Raw genomic sequence first — 20,087 nt, 5'->3', positions numbered from 1 at the left:
TGTGCCCTGAACTATGTAAGAACCAATACGTAGATCATTTTGAAAGATACTGACAAGGGGAGAACAGTGGTCATCATGTACAAAAAAAACATTTTAATTAAGGTTTATGATTATTCTGTTATAATTTATTTTATGAGACATTGCAATGTAATCCAACCACTGCATATAATGACAATTTGAAAACAATATTGCAAGAGGCTGTGACTTCTTATATTATTACTGAACAGGAATTTAAATATATATTTAGTGGCACTCCCAGCATTCCTATCCTACATCCTCTTCCAAAAATACACAAAGATCTGATGAACCCTCCTGGGAGACATATTGCTTCTGGGATTAATTCTCTTTTCGTAAACCTGTCCAAATATATTTTTTTGAAAGACTCAATTGAGGTGATAATATTTTGTGAAGCTATTATATGGTGTAAAAAATGTTATTTGGTTACATGTGATATAAAAACGATGAGCACAATTATTTAATTTTGTATTAAAACAATTACTTATTTGATCACAATATGGTGGAAAGCATTTAAAAACATTATACTAATGTGTATTCATTTTTTATTAACATATATTTTTATTTATTTTAAAGAATAAATGCAAAGGTATTTGTCCTGCCTTTCAAAGTGGGTTGAAAAAAACCTAAATACAGACTCTTGAGTAAAATAATGGATTTTCCACCCTTACAGATAGTATTAAATAAAACCAAGTTAGTTTGTTTAGTTTGGTGTGTCTGTGTATTTGGATTAAACTATATAAAACAATGAAACCAAATAAAAATGAGATTCTAGAACCACTTTTCTCTCCTTCTTGTCCTGCTCTAACGCAGTAGTCACCTTTTACAATTCCACCATTCCCACGGCCCTGGATGAAGCCACTCCTGCCACCACAGGTTACCTCTGTCATTTTAAATGCCTAACTTGGCACTCCAAGCTCAATGACTCCCTTCAGTTGTGCTCCTGTTCTGCAGAGCACCTCTGGAGATGACACCTTTCAATGCCAACTTTATCCATTTCAAATTCATTCTGCCCTTTCTCTTGTAAAATAATCCTACTTATAAACCATAATCTCCTTCAAAGTTCAACAACCCCTGTCAGCTCTTTTCTACTGTCAATTAAATTTGCTTACACTTGCCTCCATTCACTCACCCTCCCTCACCAGCCATGAATTAGCTTCTTACTCCAAGAGGAAGATTGAATCCATCCATAAAGAAATCTTCTCCTTTTGGCTTCCCCTGCTCCCACCCCAGCTGATTTTAAACTTCCCTGCCACATTGTCCACCTTCCCTCCTCTCTCAGACTTTATGGTCCTCTCACTCCTTCCCTCCAATTCCCCCTCATTCACTTACCTTGACCCTGCTTCCCCTCACATTCCCCACTCTCTCTCCTCTGATATTTGTAGTCACCTAGCCCACCTTTTTAACCTGTATCTTGCCTTTCGCTTTCAAATACATGCTCATGCTCATGCTATTGACAAAAAGCAACTCTTGACCCGCCTCCCTCTCCAGCAACCGCCCCATTTCTCTACTCCCCAACTCCCATTTCTTTCAGAACTTCTTGATTCGCTAGTCTTCAACTGTTTAACTCACTTTCTCACAACTTACTCTCTCCTTGACCTCTTACAATTGGGCTTCCGTGCTCTCCATCAAGACTGCCCTCACCAAGATGACTAATGGTGTGCTATTGACTAAGTCAATATGCCACTTTCCTTGCTCTTGCTCCTTGAGCTCTCTGTTGCTTTTGACACAGTTGACCATCCTCTCCTCCTTGACACCCTTCACTCCCTTGGCCTTTGCAGCATTGTCCATTCCTTGTTAACCTCCTACCTCTCTGATCATTCCTTCAGTCTGTCTTCTTCTGTTGTCTGCTGCCCTCCTCTTCCTCTATATATCAGGGTCCTCCAAGGCTCTGTTCTTGGCCCATTACTTTTCTCCCATTACACCTCCTGTCTTGATATACTCATCTGCTTCTCTGGCCTCCAATATCAAATCTATGTTGATGATTTTCTAGCTTTCCTACTCTGACCTATTTCCCTCCAATGTATCATACTGCCATCTCTACTTGGATGGCTGGATGCTAGAGGTACTAGCTCAACATATCCAAACATGACCTTATCATATTTCTATCAACCACCACTTCTCCTGTACCCCTTTCCCCATGCATGGTGACTTGGGGTCATAATAGACATCACCTCATTTTCCCTCAACACATTCTGTCCCTTGCCCAATCAGTCACCTCCAGCTTCACAGCATTGCCAAGAGTTGCCCTTTCATCTCACTCAATACCACCAAGTCCATCATCCTTGCTCTTGTAATCTAGCCTGCCTATCACACAACTGTGACACCTGCAATCTGTCTTGAATGTGGCATCACAACTAATCTTCTTCTGCCACCATTCCTCTTCCACTTTTTGGGGTTATTTATATGACTTTTATATATAAAAGTAAAGTTTGCATAATCCTTCTGTTTCACAATTGTCACTCTGCAAAGCCTATTATTGGCTTCCCATTCCCTCCAGAATTCATATCGCTTGATATCACCTATAAAGCCCTCATTAATGTTTCCTCATCTTACATCATCATCAGCAGCAGCAATTTATATAGTGTCACTAATTCCGCAGCGCTGTACAGAGAACTCACTCACATCAGTCCCTGCCCCATTGGAGCTTACAGTCTAAATTCCCTAACATACATACACACACACACACACAGACTAGGGTAAATTTAATAGCAGCCAATTAACCTACCAGTATGTTTTTGGAATATGGGAGGAAACCGGAGAACCCAGAGGAAACCCACACAAACACATGGAAAACATACAAACTCCACACAGCTAAGGCCATGGTCAGGAATTGAATTCATGACTCTAGTGTTGTAAGGCAGAAGTGCCAACCACTATGTCACTTTTTACCAACTCTATTCTGTCAATGACATTCACCTTGGCTGCTGTCAAAAAATAACCTTAGTGTGTGTGCATGTGTTAGGTAATTTAGACTATAGGCTTCAATGCGGCAGGAACTGACATCAATGACAAATATTCTCTGTATAGCACTGCAGAATTGGTGGTTGATGCCTACTTTTTTATACATATTATTGTGACCTGCTGAGACTTTTAAATACAGGTCTGTTGTATTATTCCCTTTTATGTCAGTGGCCCATTTACTTCAGTGGTCATATGGGGCCTGATTCATTAAGGAAAGTAAAGCAAAAAATGAGTAACTTTAAACATTGGCAAAACCATGTTGCAATGCAAGGGGTCCAAATGAGTATATTATTTTGCACATAAGGGAAATACTGGCTGTTTTTTATGTAAGACGCAAATACTTGATAGCTTTATTTTTACACTGACTGTAAAAGTTAATATCTGTCCTTACATTTTAAATTTACCCCCCCTCCAATACAACATGGTTTTGCCAAGGTTCAAAGTTACTCATTTTTTTTGCTTTACTTTCCTTAATGTTTCAGGTCCGTGCTGTACATGTAGAAACTCCTATTAAAATGAATAGGCTACTTCCATGAATAGAGCTTATTAGCATACCTAATTTGTTTTCATCCACATCAACAGATATGCAATTTATCAATATCCAGAAGTGTTTAAAGCAAAGAATCTTCAGGACTCCCCTCACTCCCAGTCAATCACATTTCGGTGACTATAGAAAATTCCTTTTGATTGACTGAGAGGCTTATACCCCATTCATACTGCACTAAAAATCTGAGTTTTTGCCGGAGAATGCCCAGACGACCCTGGATTCAGCGCAGTATGAATGGTGTCAGTGAAAAAATCCCGGGTCTAAAAACCCCGAATGTAGGCCGAGGCCTTTTGATGGGGTAATTCCCGTGTTGGCCCTGGTTAGCCTGCACTATAAATGGTGCAACCCTGGTTTTTTAACCCGGGTTTCCCAGAAAGAAGCTGATTGGGTGTCTGGGATGCTTGAGGATGACGTCATCGGCATGCTGCTGCAGAAGAGTCGAGAAGGAGGTGGAGAAGGATTTAGAGAAACATTAAGAAAAGCATTGAGAAAAGCATTGAAAATGTCACATTGGATGGAAGAAGAGGCCAGAGAGATGCTAAATATAAGAGGGGAGGAAGAGATAAAAAGACGGATTTCAAGGACTGTAAATGATGTAACTGTTTATTTAAACATTGCAAAAATCATAACATAATGTAGAATAGAGTACAGCCAACAACAGGTTGTGAGTAACCTGCTTACAACACTGCTATTTAATTTTGCAGCAATATTCTGTCATCCTCAATCCTAATGTTTTTCCTTTCTTTTTCTCATTTCTAGGTTACAATGTTCCGAATAAAAGGTAGAGACCAAATAAGATGGAAATACCTACCAAAACCATGACCACAGTGATGTAAGTCCATCTAAAGGAAATGGATACGGCTATGGATGCCCAAGAGGATGCACGTCTCCAAAGATTCATGGACAATGAGCGTGAGCTCCAGGAAACCTTTATAACCCAAATCATGGGTATGCAATATTATTATTATTATTATTATTAATTTTTATTTATAGGGCGCCACAAAGTATCCGTAGCGCCGTACAAGGACAAACAATGGCACATTACAAGGTGAAACAGCACAGTACAAGTAACAGTAAGCACTATAACTCTGGGGGCTCAGGCACAGCATGAAAGAGAGGGAGGGAGGGGAAAAGTGAGTACAGGCAGGTAACTATGGCCCAAGAGGGTGGGCACGGATGACAGGTTGAGAGTCACTGAGGGGAGCGGAGAGAAGCGAGAGGAGACAGAGGGCAGAGGGACTGAGAGGAGGTGAGCTGAGTAGCTGGAGAGCGCAGTTAAAAGTGATGGAAACAGAAGGTAGGAAAGCCCTGCTCAAAGGAGCGAACAATCTAAAGGGAGGGGAAGACAGACAGACACATGGATGAGACGGAGAGATGGGAGGAAGAGGGAGAAGGGAAGAAGGGATGAGAAAGAGAGGTAGCCGACCGGTGGAAGTTTAGGCATGAGACTGGAAGGCTTTAAGGAAAAGGTGGGTTTTTAATGTTCGTTTGAAAGAGGACAGATTAGGGGAAGTTCTGATGGAGCGGGGGAGCTTGTTCCAATGGAGGGGAGCGGCACAGGAGAAGTCTTGGATACGTGCGTGAGAGGAGGTAATCAGAGGGGAAGAGAGGCGACGATCGTTGGACGATCGCAGTGAGCGGGAGGGAGTGTGAATAGAGATAAGGTTAGAGATGTAGGGAGCAGTGGAGTTGGTGAGGGCCTTGTAAGTCAGAGTGAGGAGCTTGAAAAGGATTCTGTAGGGGAAGGGGAGCCAGTGAAGGGCTTGGTAGAGTGGGGATACAGAGGTGGAACGGCGAGAGAGGAAAATAAGCCTAGCAGCGGCGTTAAGTACAGATCTAAGGGGAGCGAGATGAGAGAGGGGGAGGTCGATAAGGAGAAGGTTGCAGTAGTCCAAGCGGGAGATAATCAGAGAGTGGACGAGAGATTTGGTGGCATCCTGGGAGAGGAAGGGCCGAATGCGGGCAATGTTGCGAAGCTGGAAACAGCAGGATTTGGCGAGAGAGTGAATGTGAGTGGCAAAGGAGAGAGAGGAGTCGAGGATGACACCTAGGCAGCGGAGTTGGGGAACAGGGGAGATAGATGAGTTGTCAACAGTGATGGAGAGGTCAGAGGGGAAGGAGGTACGAGAGGGAGGAAAGACAATGAGTTCAGTTTTAGCAAGATTGAGTTTAAGAAATCTAGAGGACATCCAGGAGGAAATGGCAGAGAGGCATGCGGATACCCTGGAAAGAAGGGAGGGAGAGAGATCAGGAGAGGAAAGGTAGAGTTGAGTGTCATCAGCATAAAGGTGGTACTTGAGGCCGAAGGAGCTGATGAGTGCAACCAGAGAAGAGGTGTATAGTGAGAATAGTAAGGGTCCAAGGACAGAGCCCTGAGGGACCCCGACTGGAAGGGAGGAAGAAGGGGAGAGAGAATCAGAGGTGGAAACAGAGAAGGAACGGTCGGCAAGGTAAGAGGTGAACCAGGAGTGGACGGTACCGGAGAGGCCAATGGACTGAAGGGTGTGAAGCAGGAGGGGGTGGTCAACGGTGTCAAAGGCTGCTGAGAGGTCGAGAAGAATCAGGAGGGAGTAGTGGCCCATGGCTTTAGCCGAGAGGAGATCGTTCGTAACTTGAGCCAGGGCAGTTTCAGTGGAATGGAGGGGGCGGAAGCCTGATTGGAGGGAGTGTTCAGAGAGGTAGGTGGAGAGACGGTTGCAGACAAGTCTCTCGAGTATTTTGGAGGCAAATGGGAGAAGGGAAATGGGGCGGTAATTAGAGAGTGAGGTGGGGTCAAGATTGGGTTTCTTGAGAATGGGTGAGACGAGAGCATGTTTAAAGGCGGAGGGGAAGATGCCGGTGGAGAGGGACAGATTAAAGAGGTGAGCGAGGTGGGAGCAGGTGGAGGTGGAAAGGGAGCGAAGAAGGTGAGAAGGGATGGGGTCCTGGGGGCAGGTAGAAGGGGGGGAAGAAGAAATGAGAGAGTGGACTTCCTCACTTGAGGTGGGGCGGAAGGAGAGAAGGAGGTGGTGGCTGGGGGGAGAAGGGGGGAGAGTGGAGGGGGGAGGAAGGGCGAGAGGGGGGGTGGCGAAAGAGTGGGTGGAGGAGGAGATTTCAAGTCTGATGGCCGCGATTTTAGAGGAGAAAAAGGAGGTGAAGTCAGTGGCAGATAAGGAGGAAGGGAGGGGGGAAGTGGGGGAGACAGGAGAGTGTTAAAAGTAGCGAAGAGGCGGCGGGGGTTGGAGGACTGGGAGGAGATGAGGGATTTAAAGAAGGATTGCTTAGCGAGTGAGAGGGCAGAGCTGTAGGAGGAGAGGATAAACTTAAAGTGGAGGAAATCAGCCAGGGAGCGAGATTTTCTCCAGTGGCGTTCGACAGTACGAGAGCATTTTTGGAGGAAATGGGTAAGTTTGGAGTGCCAGGGTTGGGGATTGGAGCAGCGAAGGTGGATGGGCTGGGCAGGGGCAACTGCATCAAGGGCGGAGGAGAGGGTTTGGTTATAGAGGGAGGCCGCCTGATTAGGGCAGGTCAGGGTGGAAAGGGGAGAGAGGAGAGTTTCGAGAGAAGAGGATAGAATAGCAGGATCAAGGGTGTCGAGATCGCGCCTGGACCGGGTAGATTTGGGCGGGGGGAGGGGTGCAGGAGTAGAGGAGAGAGAGAATGAGAGGAGATGGTGGTCCGAGAGTGGAAAGGGGGAGATAGAGAAGTCGGACAGACTGCAACGGTGGGAGAAGACAAGGTCAAGGGAGTGACCAAGGCAGTGGGTAGAAGAGGAGGTCCATTGGGAGAGGCCAAGGGAGGAAGAAAGGGCAAGGAGTTTGACGGAAGCATGGTCGGTGGGGTTGTCAATAGGGATATTGAAGTCGCCAAGGATAATGGAGGGGATGTCAGAGGAGAGGTGGTGTGGGAGCCAGGCAGCAAAGTTGTCAAGGAAAACGGAGGAGGGCCCAGGGGGGTGGTATATGACAGACGCGGAGATGGATGGGGTAGAAGAGACGGATAGAGTGGACTTCAAAAGAGGAGAAGGAGAGGGAGGGTTCAGGAGGAATGAGTCTGAAAGTACAGGTGGAGGATAGGAGAATGCCCACTCCTCCGCCCGGGCGCTCTCCAGGTCTGGCGGAGTGGGTGAAGGAGAGGCCGCCACAGGAGAGAGCGGCAGGGGAGGCAGTGTCGGAATCAGTGAGCCAGGTTTCGGTAATGGCAAGAAGGTTAAGAGAGTTAGATAAGAAGAGGTCATGGATAGAGGGGAGTTTGTTGCGGACGGATCTAGCATTCCAGAGGGCATAGGAGAAAGGGAGGGAGGGGAGAGGGGAGATGGGGATAAGGTTGGCAAGGTTAGCGGTGCGCGGGGGAGTGCGGGGACAGGAGCATGAAGTTTGGCGAGGTGAGAGTATGGGTATGGCAAGTGAACAGGGAGGCATGGTGAGGTGAGGGAGGGGTGGGGGAGGAGTGGAAGAAGAAGGGGGGACCGAAGAATCGTCTGAAGCAGAGGGGCGGGAGAGGAGGACAATAGCGTATTCTCCTTGAGAACCGGGAATGTATGATGGGTTACCCAGATCGACTCCTGCCAAGAATGCAGGGGAATGCACAACCGCCATACCATGTAGAGGCACCTTACCCTGTGTATAACAGAGGCCAACAAATGTTCCCCCTAACTCAGGTGCTCCAATAAACACAACACATCAACAAACACAAATAGCTACACATAACCTTGACCAGCCACCTTCTACCCATATTCAAGAATATCCAACTACTGTACATAACCCTGAGTACACAGCAAGTCAACCAAATGAAGACTACTCACATTACCGACAGTTGTAGGTAATGAAAAAATATTGTGGACAATAATAATTTTGTTATTATCTGAGTGTAAGGCAACAATATGTACATTGTTATTTAAAGTTAAAAAGATTTGTGATCTAAGAAAACACTGAAAGAAATTGTAGACTTTCTCTACTGTTTGCGCACATGGGTGTGTACATTTATATTTTTTTTACTATTGTTATATTTTTGCAAATCAGCACTTTATATAGGTACATATGAGGAAATATGTACCTATAGAAAATAAATATTTTCTTTACAAATCCCTTGTCTGCTCTACTCAATATTGGAGGACAGATTGGCGGCGATGATGGTGGTACGAATGAGTTCTGCAGAGGTATTTGTGTGCTCTAGGTCATAACTCATAGAGTCCACAGAAAGCACTGACAGTTCAAAGTCCTGTACATTCCACTCAGCAAGCAGCAACTACATGAGGCATAAGTTTGGTGTCAATGTCATTGTTCTTCAATAAATACCGCTAATGTCCTATCAAGCATCCAAATGCATTTTCTACCATTATTCGAGCTGAGCTGAGGGTATGGGTGAAGTGAATTTGTTCCACAGACAGTTGATGTTGCTGTGTGAAGCCCTTCATCAACCATCGCCGCAGAGGTTAAGCTGCATTCTTGATTATGTGTGCGGTGTTAAGAGCGTTTTGTCACTGTCTAATAACGATTGTCGAATCTCGATTTGTGTTTCCAACGCACAAATATTTATTCTCAAAAAGTAGCAGAATAACTCAAGCGAAATAATAATAAGTACAGCCGTTACTTATCGCAGGCGCTCTGGATCCAGCGAACAGTCATTCAATCCTGAAGTCTGTGGACAAGAAGTCTGTTCACTGGATGTGAGGCTCATGCTTATATGCAAACAGAAATACAGTAAAACAATGCAGATGATGTGGCTTGCTTCTATTGGTCCAGGTTTAAGGAAGGTCCAGGGGGTTGTAGATCATAGGCTGGTTTAATCTAAGAAATCCAAAGGTGGGGGTCATCTCTCCAGGGGATGAGCTCTGTTCTTCCCGCCATAACTCCAATTACAACCAGTCTATTAGCATTTTACAGTCAGAATCATATTAAAGGTTTATTCCCTAACATCAATAACTAGAGTATGCAATGTGCGATCTCTTCGCCGAATGTACCGGACAGCTGCTGATGTAAAGGGGATTAATCATCATCATCATCATCATCATTTATTTATATAGCGCCACTAATTCCGCAGCGCTGTACAGAGAACTCATTCACATCAGTCCCTGCCCCATTGGAGCTTACAGTCTAAATTCCCTACTATAGACACACATTCACACACAGAGACAGACAGACAGAGAGGGAGAGACTAGGGTCAATTTTTTTGATTGCAGCCAATTACCCTACCAGTATGTTTTTGGAGTGTGGGAGGAAACCGGAGCACCCGGAGGAAACCCACGCAAACACAGGGAGAACATACAAACTCCACACAGATAAAGCCATGGTCGGGAATCGAACTCATGACCCCAGTGCTGTGAGACAGACGTGCTAACCACTAGGCCACTGTGCTGCCCCAATTAAGGTGTACTATTTACAAATGTTTATGTTTGTGCGAATGTGTATAAAAGTGTAGAAACTGTTTATTGCCACGTGTTGCGGCTGGATACGCTCTTTCACGCCGTAGCGTGCTCTACACATAATTTCAGACAAAGACAATCAAGTTTGCTCGATGTTAATTGAAATGACTTTATCCAATTTGCTGACTTTGACAACTCCACCCTTTGATAGTACACCAAACTATCACATGATAACCGTTTCAAGTTCAGGATTATACAATATTTCTTCACCGACCAAGATCTCGGTATCTCTCACCACCCTTTCAGTCTCATTTTCAGTGTTTCTCCCAGGAGATTGTTTTCCACACTTCAACACAGTAGGAACACATTTGACACACAAACCAATTGCTAAGATGACACCAAGTATAAGGAGAAGGAGCTTACCTACACTAGCAACTGTTTCCTGTACCCACTCCCCTAGACCGGTGAACCATTTTACAGGGTTCCACCACGAGAACCAACCTGCCACCTTTTCCCCGACATCATATAATGAAGAATTATGATTCCTTCGAAATTCCCATTTCAGTTGCAGAATTTCTTCCATCTTCCGGTCTATAACCTCTTTGGGGTCATCTGTATTATTGGTGATGTACGTGCAACACTTGACACCAAACTGGGTAGCCAAAGTCACACAATATCCACCAGTAATAGAGGTAAGATAATTCAGCACCAACTCCTTCTTGTACGCTTGTAGCTCCCTTCCAGTATACCATAAAGTGTCATCATACATCTCGGTGATATTATCTATCAATTTAGCTAGGTCTTGAATATATTTAAAATTTAACATTCCCTGAGCGGTCTTGGTGAGGTCTAGAGCAACCATAACTTGAAAACCAGCAGTTTCACAAATCAATTTTGTAGCTATGGGCTCCTCACCAGGAATCAGATTTCTCTTGTCACGGTGTTCATACTGTGTGTGTATGTATGGTGGTGATGTAGTCTTGTGAATACCAACCATTTCTTTATGAGCAATAGTCATGATTTCCGGAACCAGTTTAGCTAAGAAACACAAACCCTTAGAACTCGGAGTCACCCAGGAATAAGCTTTTCTCCCACAAACAAAGTACACATCATCAGGGAGAACATAAGGAACAGTATGCCCATTAATTATATCACATAAGGTTTTGACAAAACTACCGATGCCTAGTGTCTCCATTTGTTCAAGACATGTGTCGGTATGGGTGAAATTCTTCTAATTACCTTGCCAATGGATACTTTCTTATGTTTAGTTACACTCCCTAATTTGTGGTGTCCATCAACAGTCCTGCTTATTGGTGACCTTGCAAGTCTCCCTCCAACATGAGTGTGGCGAGCCATTGTCTGATCTGATAGGTTAGCTTCCCAATTCTCCAGACGCTTTGCATGAGAGATGTTTAGAAACAATAAAGATCTGTCTAAGGAGTATTGTCGAAGCTTCAGACTAGGGGACCTAGTGTTATTGTACCTCTCTTCTATGGGCCTCCCTCCCCTCAATTCGACTACCTCAGAGATGTTTAGTGGGAACGGCACTAGTCCTACTTTATGCTGTTCCTGAGGCACGTGTGAGCACACCCAGCACTCAGTTTAATTTAGAACCTTACCCACTAAGGAGTGATGCCCGCCCATGTCCAGGGTACTGGTGGACTGGCATTGCTGGATGCACTTCTCTTCAACTAGGGAGTCACAGAACTTACAGATGCAATACTCATCAGACAATAGCCCCTTACACTGTCTCCGAGTTCCCGAGCTAGCAGACCTTTACATAACCCCTGGACTAAGCTTGATAATGGGCTGCTCTGGGTATTCTACTAACTCCATCTCATCCGTATCACTACCAGAACCTGCCTCTGTCCTCCATCCTCCTTTGCAAAAATCGAATGTCCTAGAAAAAGTAAAAACAAGGAAAATCCTGGAACAAAAGAAAAACAAAAACCGCCACTCCATCGCTGGAAAGATAGTTCTGAGGCAACGTCTCTGGTTCAGGAATCTTGACTGCAGGCTTTAGGTCTCCCGGAACAGGTTTACGAGTGACAGATCAGTGTCATCAGTCTCAGCTTTATCTCGCACTTTCTCTGGGTTCCTGACTTTCCTACAGTGGGTGGAATGGACCCAAGTGTCTCTCTCTGCAACCTTCAGTGATGTGGTACTGGTCAGCAGCACTTGGTACGGGCCTTCCCAACGGTCTGTTAAACAACCTGAGCGTAAGAAATTGCGGATCATAACATAGTCCCCAGGTTCAACATCATGACAGTTCGTTTCTGGCATACCAGGTGACAGCATTTTGAGTTTTTGTTGTTGTTGTTTTAGCTGTCTGCTCATTTTGATAAGATATTGTACAGTCACTTCATTATTACACTTTAAGTCGTCTTGCGGACTCACGATCAAATGAGGTTGTCGTCCGAACAGTATCTCAAAGGGGGACAGATTAAGAGGAGGTCTAGGAGTGGTTCTGATGCTATGGAGGACTAGTGGAAAAGCTTCAGGCCACGCTAACCCAGTCTCAGCCATTACCTTACCAAGCTTGTTCCTAATAGTACCATTTACTCTATCCACCTTACCACTGGTTTGTGGTCGGTAAGGGGTGTGAAGTCTGCTACTGATTCCCATGAGTTTACACATATTTTGGAAGATATCACCAGTAAAGTGGGTACCCCTATCACTTTCAATGATTCTAGGGATACCGAACCTACACACAAAATCTTGTACAATTTTCTTTGCAGTGAACACAGCAGTATTAGTGGGTGCCGGATATGCTTCTACCCAACCGGAAAACACATCAATACATACTAACACATACTTTAGATTCCTGCAAAGTGGTAATTGGATATAGTCAATTTGTATTACCTGAAAAGGCCCGTCTGTAGGAGGGATGTGGGATGGCTCAGTTGGAATAGTTTTCCCGACATTTTTGTATTACCTGAAAAGGCCCGTCTGTAGGAGGGATGTGGGATGGCTCAGTTGGAATAGTTTTCCCGACATTTTTCCTCAAACAAGTAAGACATGACATTGCTTTCTTACCAGCCTGAGAGGAAAATCCAGGAGCACACCAGTATGCTCTCACCAGTTTGCACATACCTTCTTTACCCAGGTGAGTCAGACCCTGTGCTGCTTCAGCCAGGCTTGGATAGTATGTTCTGGGAGCTACAGACTTACCTTGTCCATCCCTCCAGAGTCCTGAGGACTCTTGGCCACATCCCTTCGCCTTCCAGACCGCCTTTTCTTGCAGGGAACACAAATCTTGCAATTCAATTAATTTCTGCATGTCTAATGTCTGAAAAACCATCATAGTCTCGGTCGATACAGTCATTGGTTGCCCTGCCACCCATTTAGCAGCTTTGTCTGCCCTGTTGTTGCCCAATGACACCGGGTCTTCTTCAGAGCTATGGGCTTTACACTTTATGACGGCTACTGTCCTGGGTAACTGTATCGCTGTCAGAAGTCCTTTTATGTGTTGTGAGTTTGACACTGGCGTACCTGCTGCTGTCGTAAAGTTTCTAAGATGCTAAAGGGCCCAAAAATTGTGCACTACCCCAGAGGCGTACCTAGAGTCAGTATATATATTAGCTGATTTACCCTCTGCCAACTTGTAGGCTCTTCTTAATGCTACTAGTTCAGCCACCTGGGCTGAGTGAGGTAGACCAAGGGGTTTAGCTTCTACAACATCCTGATCGTCTACAACAGCGTAACCAGTAGATAGTTCTCCCGCCTCTGTCTGTCTATGACAACTCCCGTCTATATAAAGCGTAAAATCGACATTTTCTAAGGGGGTGTCACATAAGTCGGGCCTCGCAGTAAAGGTCTGGTTTCATGTATTCCATACAATCATGCGTATCAGAACTCTTGCCAAACTCATCATCACCCAGGGTCTCCTCACCTCCCACCCTTTGTGTCTCTCGAGACACAGATAGAAGGTATGTAGCTGGATTTAAGGTGCTAAATCGTTTGATGGTGATGTTTGAGGGTGCCATCAGAGCTAGTTCCCATTTTGTGAATCTAGTGTCGAAGTTGAATAATTGGATGAACGAAAGTATATTGGTTTAATATTGTTTAGCCGTGCGATTGGGATCCGTACGCCACGTAACACGTGGCGTGGTGCGATCGCACGGTAAAATACGCACGCACACACTCGCATTACAACATTTAGTTATTTATATAATTCATATTCATATTGGTTTCGTTACACTGTAATTTATGAGCAGATAATATTTGGTTTATTAGTAGTATATATATAAATATATATATATAATGATTATATGTACACTTCAGTGATATATATGGTTCAGGTTGTGGGAAATGTGGCATGTCTGGTATCATACTGAAACCCTATTCATAAGCAGCTGTCCGGTGCAGTCGGCGAAAATATCGCACATTGCATACTTTAGTTATTGATATTAGGGAATAAACCTTTTGTATGATGCTGGCTATGAAAGGAGCAGACCCCCTGGAGAGACGACCCCCACCTTTGGATTCCTTAGATTGAATCAGCCTATGACCTGTTTACCCTGGACCCACCCAACGTCTGGACCTATAGAAACAATCTACGTCATCTCTATTGTTCACTGTGTAACACTGTACTGTATATAATCATAGCTGCACTCCCCTGGCCCTCAGTCAACTCTGACACAGTGTTCTAAACAGATATACTGTCCATCGGGGCCCGTGGTTTGCGCAGCGAGCGCATGCGATAGCATCAGTATGTATTTATCTTTTGGTATTGGCTGTACTGTACTCTATCATAATATAATAATGTATTGAATTGTTGACTATTTACATCTGCTAAAATAAATCACTTTGTGCTTTGGAAACACATACAATTGACTGGGCAATGCTTATTTGAAAACGATAGAATTACTTTAATAATTTGGGGGCTCGTGAGTTTAGGAGGTTATGTTATCTGAAGGTACGCAACGCTTGCGGATTTCGGTTGCTCAACAAAGGGTGGATATTGACGGACGCGTCTCATATGGGAAAGAACGCAATGTGTTCAAAACCTGTTGTCCATTTTGTGATGAGAAGCCGAATGTCCGCAGTCGCGTAAACTGAAAGAACGCAAACTAGAATCTAGGGACAATAAAGAAAAATGTTTCTTTTTATTGTCGTTTTACGTTTTAAAGTGTATTGCATTGCATAGGGTATGTGTACTTCCTGCCTTGCGTATGTGTACTTCCAGTAATATTGCCACGTGGTTAAACAATCGTTTTGATAGATTGTTATACATGCATAATATAATCAGTTGTTAACTCTGGAACATTATTACTATTGTTGGGAACTTTTTAATTTTCTGCGCAGAAAAGGTGTATGTCGTGTGATTTGTTGACTTTAAATACACTAAGGTTTTATCTATTGTAAAATAGAGTGTCAGTTGCTGTTTGACGAGGCAGGTGCCCAACTGGTGTATGGTATACAAGGCAGGTATACCGGAGGCGGAAACTGAATTAGTTTTTGCAACGTGCACCCAAGGGTAATCGCATCGTTTACTGATAATCAGTATCTGTAAGCGTTGCGATTGCACCGCACGGCACGGATATTTCTGGGACCCTATATTGTGGCAGGATATTGTTATATTCCTGGGACCCTATATGGTGGCAGAATAATGAAAGCCATAATTGCGACTTGGGAGCAACGGGGAGGAATTACGTGGTAAGGCTGGTAATTGACTTTACCGGAAGCTGCCGGGCGTAATAAACTCAACAGATTTTGTTGGAGAGTCAGGGGTAATCGAGGAGCTGATAACCCCTTAGCCCATTGATATTTCTGTATTAGGGGTCCTTGTCTAAGACAAGAGGAAGTGAGTGGACGCGGCTTGTAGCAAATACGTCCACAGGCCAGTAAAATATCTCTAGCGGTAGATTGCGGGTGACAAGGTGTTGAGAGTAATGGCAGGATATTATATTCCTGGAACCCTATTTTGTGGCAGGATATTGTGATATTTCTGGAACCCTATTTTGTGGCAGGATATTGTGATAATTCTGGGACCCTATTGTTCAACATGGGTGCTAAGCATACGCTAGAGATGGCCAATATACTGCCTAAAGAAGGCCTTATTGATTCAGCGAGATTTCTCATGTGTAAGTAATATGGTGCATACGCAACTGTGTATTGTGACACGTGGGTCAAGATGACCAAAGATTGTGATAGGCCTTTCCCAACAATAGGGAGTTTTAATGCAGAGGTACTAAATAACGTAAAAGATAAAGTACGGTTGATTAAGTCAACGAAAGTGAGAAATGCACATGATGATTGTTTAAAGTCGTGGCAAATGTAAGGTAACACGTGGCAGAGCAGCGAATGCACAGCGGAAGTAAGTGTGGCGAAAAGCACGCGCACAGCGGAAGTAAGCGTACTGGAAACAAGCATTCCGGAAGTGTGCGTTGCAAAGCGTGGTAAACTGAGCGCAAACACGCCCCCGATAAATTTGGTTGGGGCGGGAAGTACAGCCAATTCCAAAAATGTGAAAACTGTAACTAGTAACTTGTATGTTGTTTTAAGTAATGTTAAAAGTAATGTTTCAGGACAAGGAAAGGGAATGGTTCCACCAGAAGGGGCAGCGGCTGAAAGTGGTGAGAATAATGTAAAGGTTATCACAGGGGGAGACAATTTTGTCTGATTTCCCTGATCCTAGGAAAGATTTGACCAAATGTCAGCAGTTTATTAGATATTATGGTAATGCGTACGAGCCAACTAATAACGATTGGCAAGTATTATTGAAGACCTGTCTTCCTCTCAATACTGATATACAAAAGTTCATTAAGGATTGTATGTTGGATGAGGATGAATCCTTAACTGAGGATGATAATCAGGACAATATTAGACATATAATCACACAGTTGGCCATATATTTTCCAGTGATAGCGGACTGGAGTAAAATTTTTACTATCAAGCAAAAAGATAGTGAAAATGCAACAGACTATTTTTGCAGAGTTCTAATAGCAATGGGCAAATATACTGGGGTACCAGACATAAAGGATAATGTACACTACAGGGAGGTTGCTGTTTCAGTTCTAATGGATGGCCTCAGGGAAAACTTGAAAAGAAGGGTGCAAACTTCATTACCAAACTGGAAAGGAATCACTGTAAGTGCTCTCAGGGAGTCAGTTATAGGACATGATAAAAGTATAAATAAACAGAAAGAGACACTAAGTGATAGGGTAATGATGGTAAGTATCCCAGCACTAGAGGGACTGCACACACGATTACCAGCATACAACCCACATAACAGGAAACCCAGAATAGTGAGATGTTACAATTGCAGAGAAGAAGGACACATTAGGAGAGATTGTAAAAAGGAAGAGAAACAACATGAGTTGAGGAAGTGTTTTCAATGCAATAAAATAGGACACCTAGCAAAACATGTGCAGACATGACAGGGATGTGCTTCTACTGCCGTAAGAAGGGACACATGAGTAGGAACTGTGTAGAGAGAAGAATGGATACCTGGGTTGGAAATCACATAGACATCCACAAAGGAGGCGTACACTTCTCTCAGAGGTTCCCCTACAATTGATTGCACACTCTGTAACAACTAATATTCTGGGGGAGAAATATAGCCGACTCTAGAGTTAATCTGTGGTAAGTAGTAATGTGCAAAATGTAGAAAGAAACTTATTTAAAAGGTAATCTTTGTTGATTTTGTTTGTTTGCTTTATGTTGTCACATGTTTGTTTTCCTAAATCGCTGGCTGATGGTAAAGAATGGAAATGTTTGTTTTGTTTGCTGTTTTGAGATAACTATCTTGTTTCCCTCTTACAGATTAAGGGTACACAAAAGATATATAGACTTAGTGTTTAAAAGGGGTGAGATAGAGAAATAGAAGAATTACTCTTGAAAGACTAATTAACAATAGACAATTGGAACACTCTTTGTTTTAAGCTGCAGTGTCTCATGATAATTTGTTTGGCTGGGAATCATTATCCAACAATTAAGTATATACATACTTTGCTCCAAAATATTGTTTTATGTATCTCAGATGAGTCATCAACAGTTAATTTTTACATTTCTCTATCATAAGTAAGGAAAGTCCGTTGAAAAGGTATGTTGTCAATGTGATACCGAGTTCTTAATGAACAAGTAACGGACGACACTGGATTGCACGGTTAAGACCCCCTAGTCAAGTATGGGGAGGGGTCATAGTTAGCAAATAGCTAAGGGGAGTAGTGGAATGAATTCAGCCATTTCCCCATAGAGTCCAATCCAGCTGTCATTTTTGCTGTAAAATCTCCCTTTCTACATGTATGTTTGTATTCAAATCTTTGTATTCCCATTATTCATTGCTTTCTTATTTCTCATTCTTTACACAAATGCTAGTACCCCTCTATCTTTCTTTCTCTCTCTCTCTCTCTCTCTCTCTCTCTCTCTCTCTCTTTCTCTCTCTCTGCTCTGGTAGAGATAAAATCAGACACAGTCTCATCAATGGGGCTAAGACATATTTTTTTTTTTTTTACATAAGATAAACTCAGAGATACACACACTAGATTGACATGAGTTACAGAAACAGTCAGGGGTTTTGTTTTCATGTGTATAGAAACTGCTGATTTTAAGCAGAAAGGTTCTGTTGTGGAAATACGATTCATGTTTTATAGATTGCATATCTGTTTTGGTTTTTTTGTTTTATGATTCGTGCCTCCTGTACAAAAATGTGCCTTTATATGGATGCACAAAGGGTGGATAGGAGATTGCTGGAGGTTAGGCATACAGATATGCATCTCTGTATAGAACATTGGTGTAGGATTTTTACCACAAGATACGACATAATGTGAAACCCTAGAAAATGTAGAATTTTCGTGTTTTATATTTTTTCACTGTTAGACAGACATGTACTAGGTACTGTTATATTTGAAGAAAGTGTTATAGAAATAGACCCCTTTGTCTTTCTCACATAGTCAAGTAGCTGAATGTGAGGTACTGAGAATGGCATGTGAGTTGGTAGAGGGAAAATCGATTGATATACATTGGTCTTCAGCATTTTTCTAGTCTAGGGGGCGACGTTGAGTTGACTGAAAAATCGTTTTATAACAATACCAGCACATGAGTAGGACACTACATAAAGGACTTTATACAGTGACACAGTTACCAACTGAAGTAGCTGCTAGTAAAGTCCACACTTACACACACGACCATACATGGCTGTCACACCAGGGCGAACATAGCTGTCAAATAGACAGCAGGGTTTTATGTGACAGCTAACAAATCTATGTTTTGTTTTGTTTTTTGTTGTATTGTTTTAGTTTTAAAATGTGAACACACACACACACACACACATGCACGCATACACATATTGGTTAATATATGAAGATTTGTGTTACCTGAGGAATAAACTGTCTGGAAGGTGAAGAGATGTGGTGAGGAGTCTGGTGGACTCTGGAAAGATGGACAAGGTAGACCAATAGAGCCATCCCATATCCCTCCTGCTGATGGGTTTTCCTCCAGGTAAAACAAATCCACGTCATCCAATTACCACCATGCAGGATCCTCAAGTATACAGTGGGGTACTAATGAAATGTCTGGGTAAAGGTGTATTGAAATGTGTCTAATGTATTACTGTGTCATACTCAAAGCTTTTGTTATTCAATGTGATAGTCCTAGAGTTATAATAGATGATAGGGGTTTTCATGTTATTGATAATAGAGGTATAATGTATGAGTAGTGGTAACAAATTACATACTTTCAATTAGCCATAAACCAGTGTGAACATAAAGTAGTGGTACTCGGTAGAACGAATTGAATAGAATAAGAGTTGGAACTTGATTGAAGTGACTGATAGCTTCGGCCACTAGTCCTTTCCCGCTACCAAAATATCACTCCTGGGCAGACTCCTAACCTGTCAGTTTTTGAAATGTTCTTGACCCCTCGTGAGATGAGATTGTAACTGGGAGGCTAGGTTAGACCTTGAGAGAAGGTAAATAGTGAGACAGCAACCGAGAACGTCCAAAACACTGTCTCCTGAAAAGTCACACTAACTGTCAGGATGTTGGATCGGGAGAGTAAGTTGTGGAGCAATAATTTCTTAGGCTCAGGTTATTTGACAGACAGGTACCAGGTGTAGGCTACCAGCATCACGGCTTCAAGGGTAGCAGAGACACACTGGTGCCCATTCCACCCACTGCAGAGGGGCCAACACTCAGAGAAGGGTCCAAGGGCACTCATGAGTCTGTTCTGGAAGGCCTCGAATGCAGTTAGTAGCACCTGAGCCAAAGGCTAAGA

Source organism: Mixophyes fleayi, chromosome 8, assembly GCF_038048845.1.
Source record: "Mixophyes fleayi isolate aMixFle1 chromosome 8, aMixFle1.hap1, whole genome shotgun sequence".
Taxonomy (NCBI): Eukaryota; Metazoa; Chordata; class Amphibia; order Anura; family Limnodynastidae; genus Mixophyes; species Mixophyes fleayi.
Note: the sequence above shows the minus strand (reverse complement) of the source record.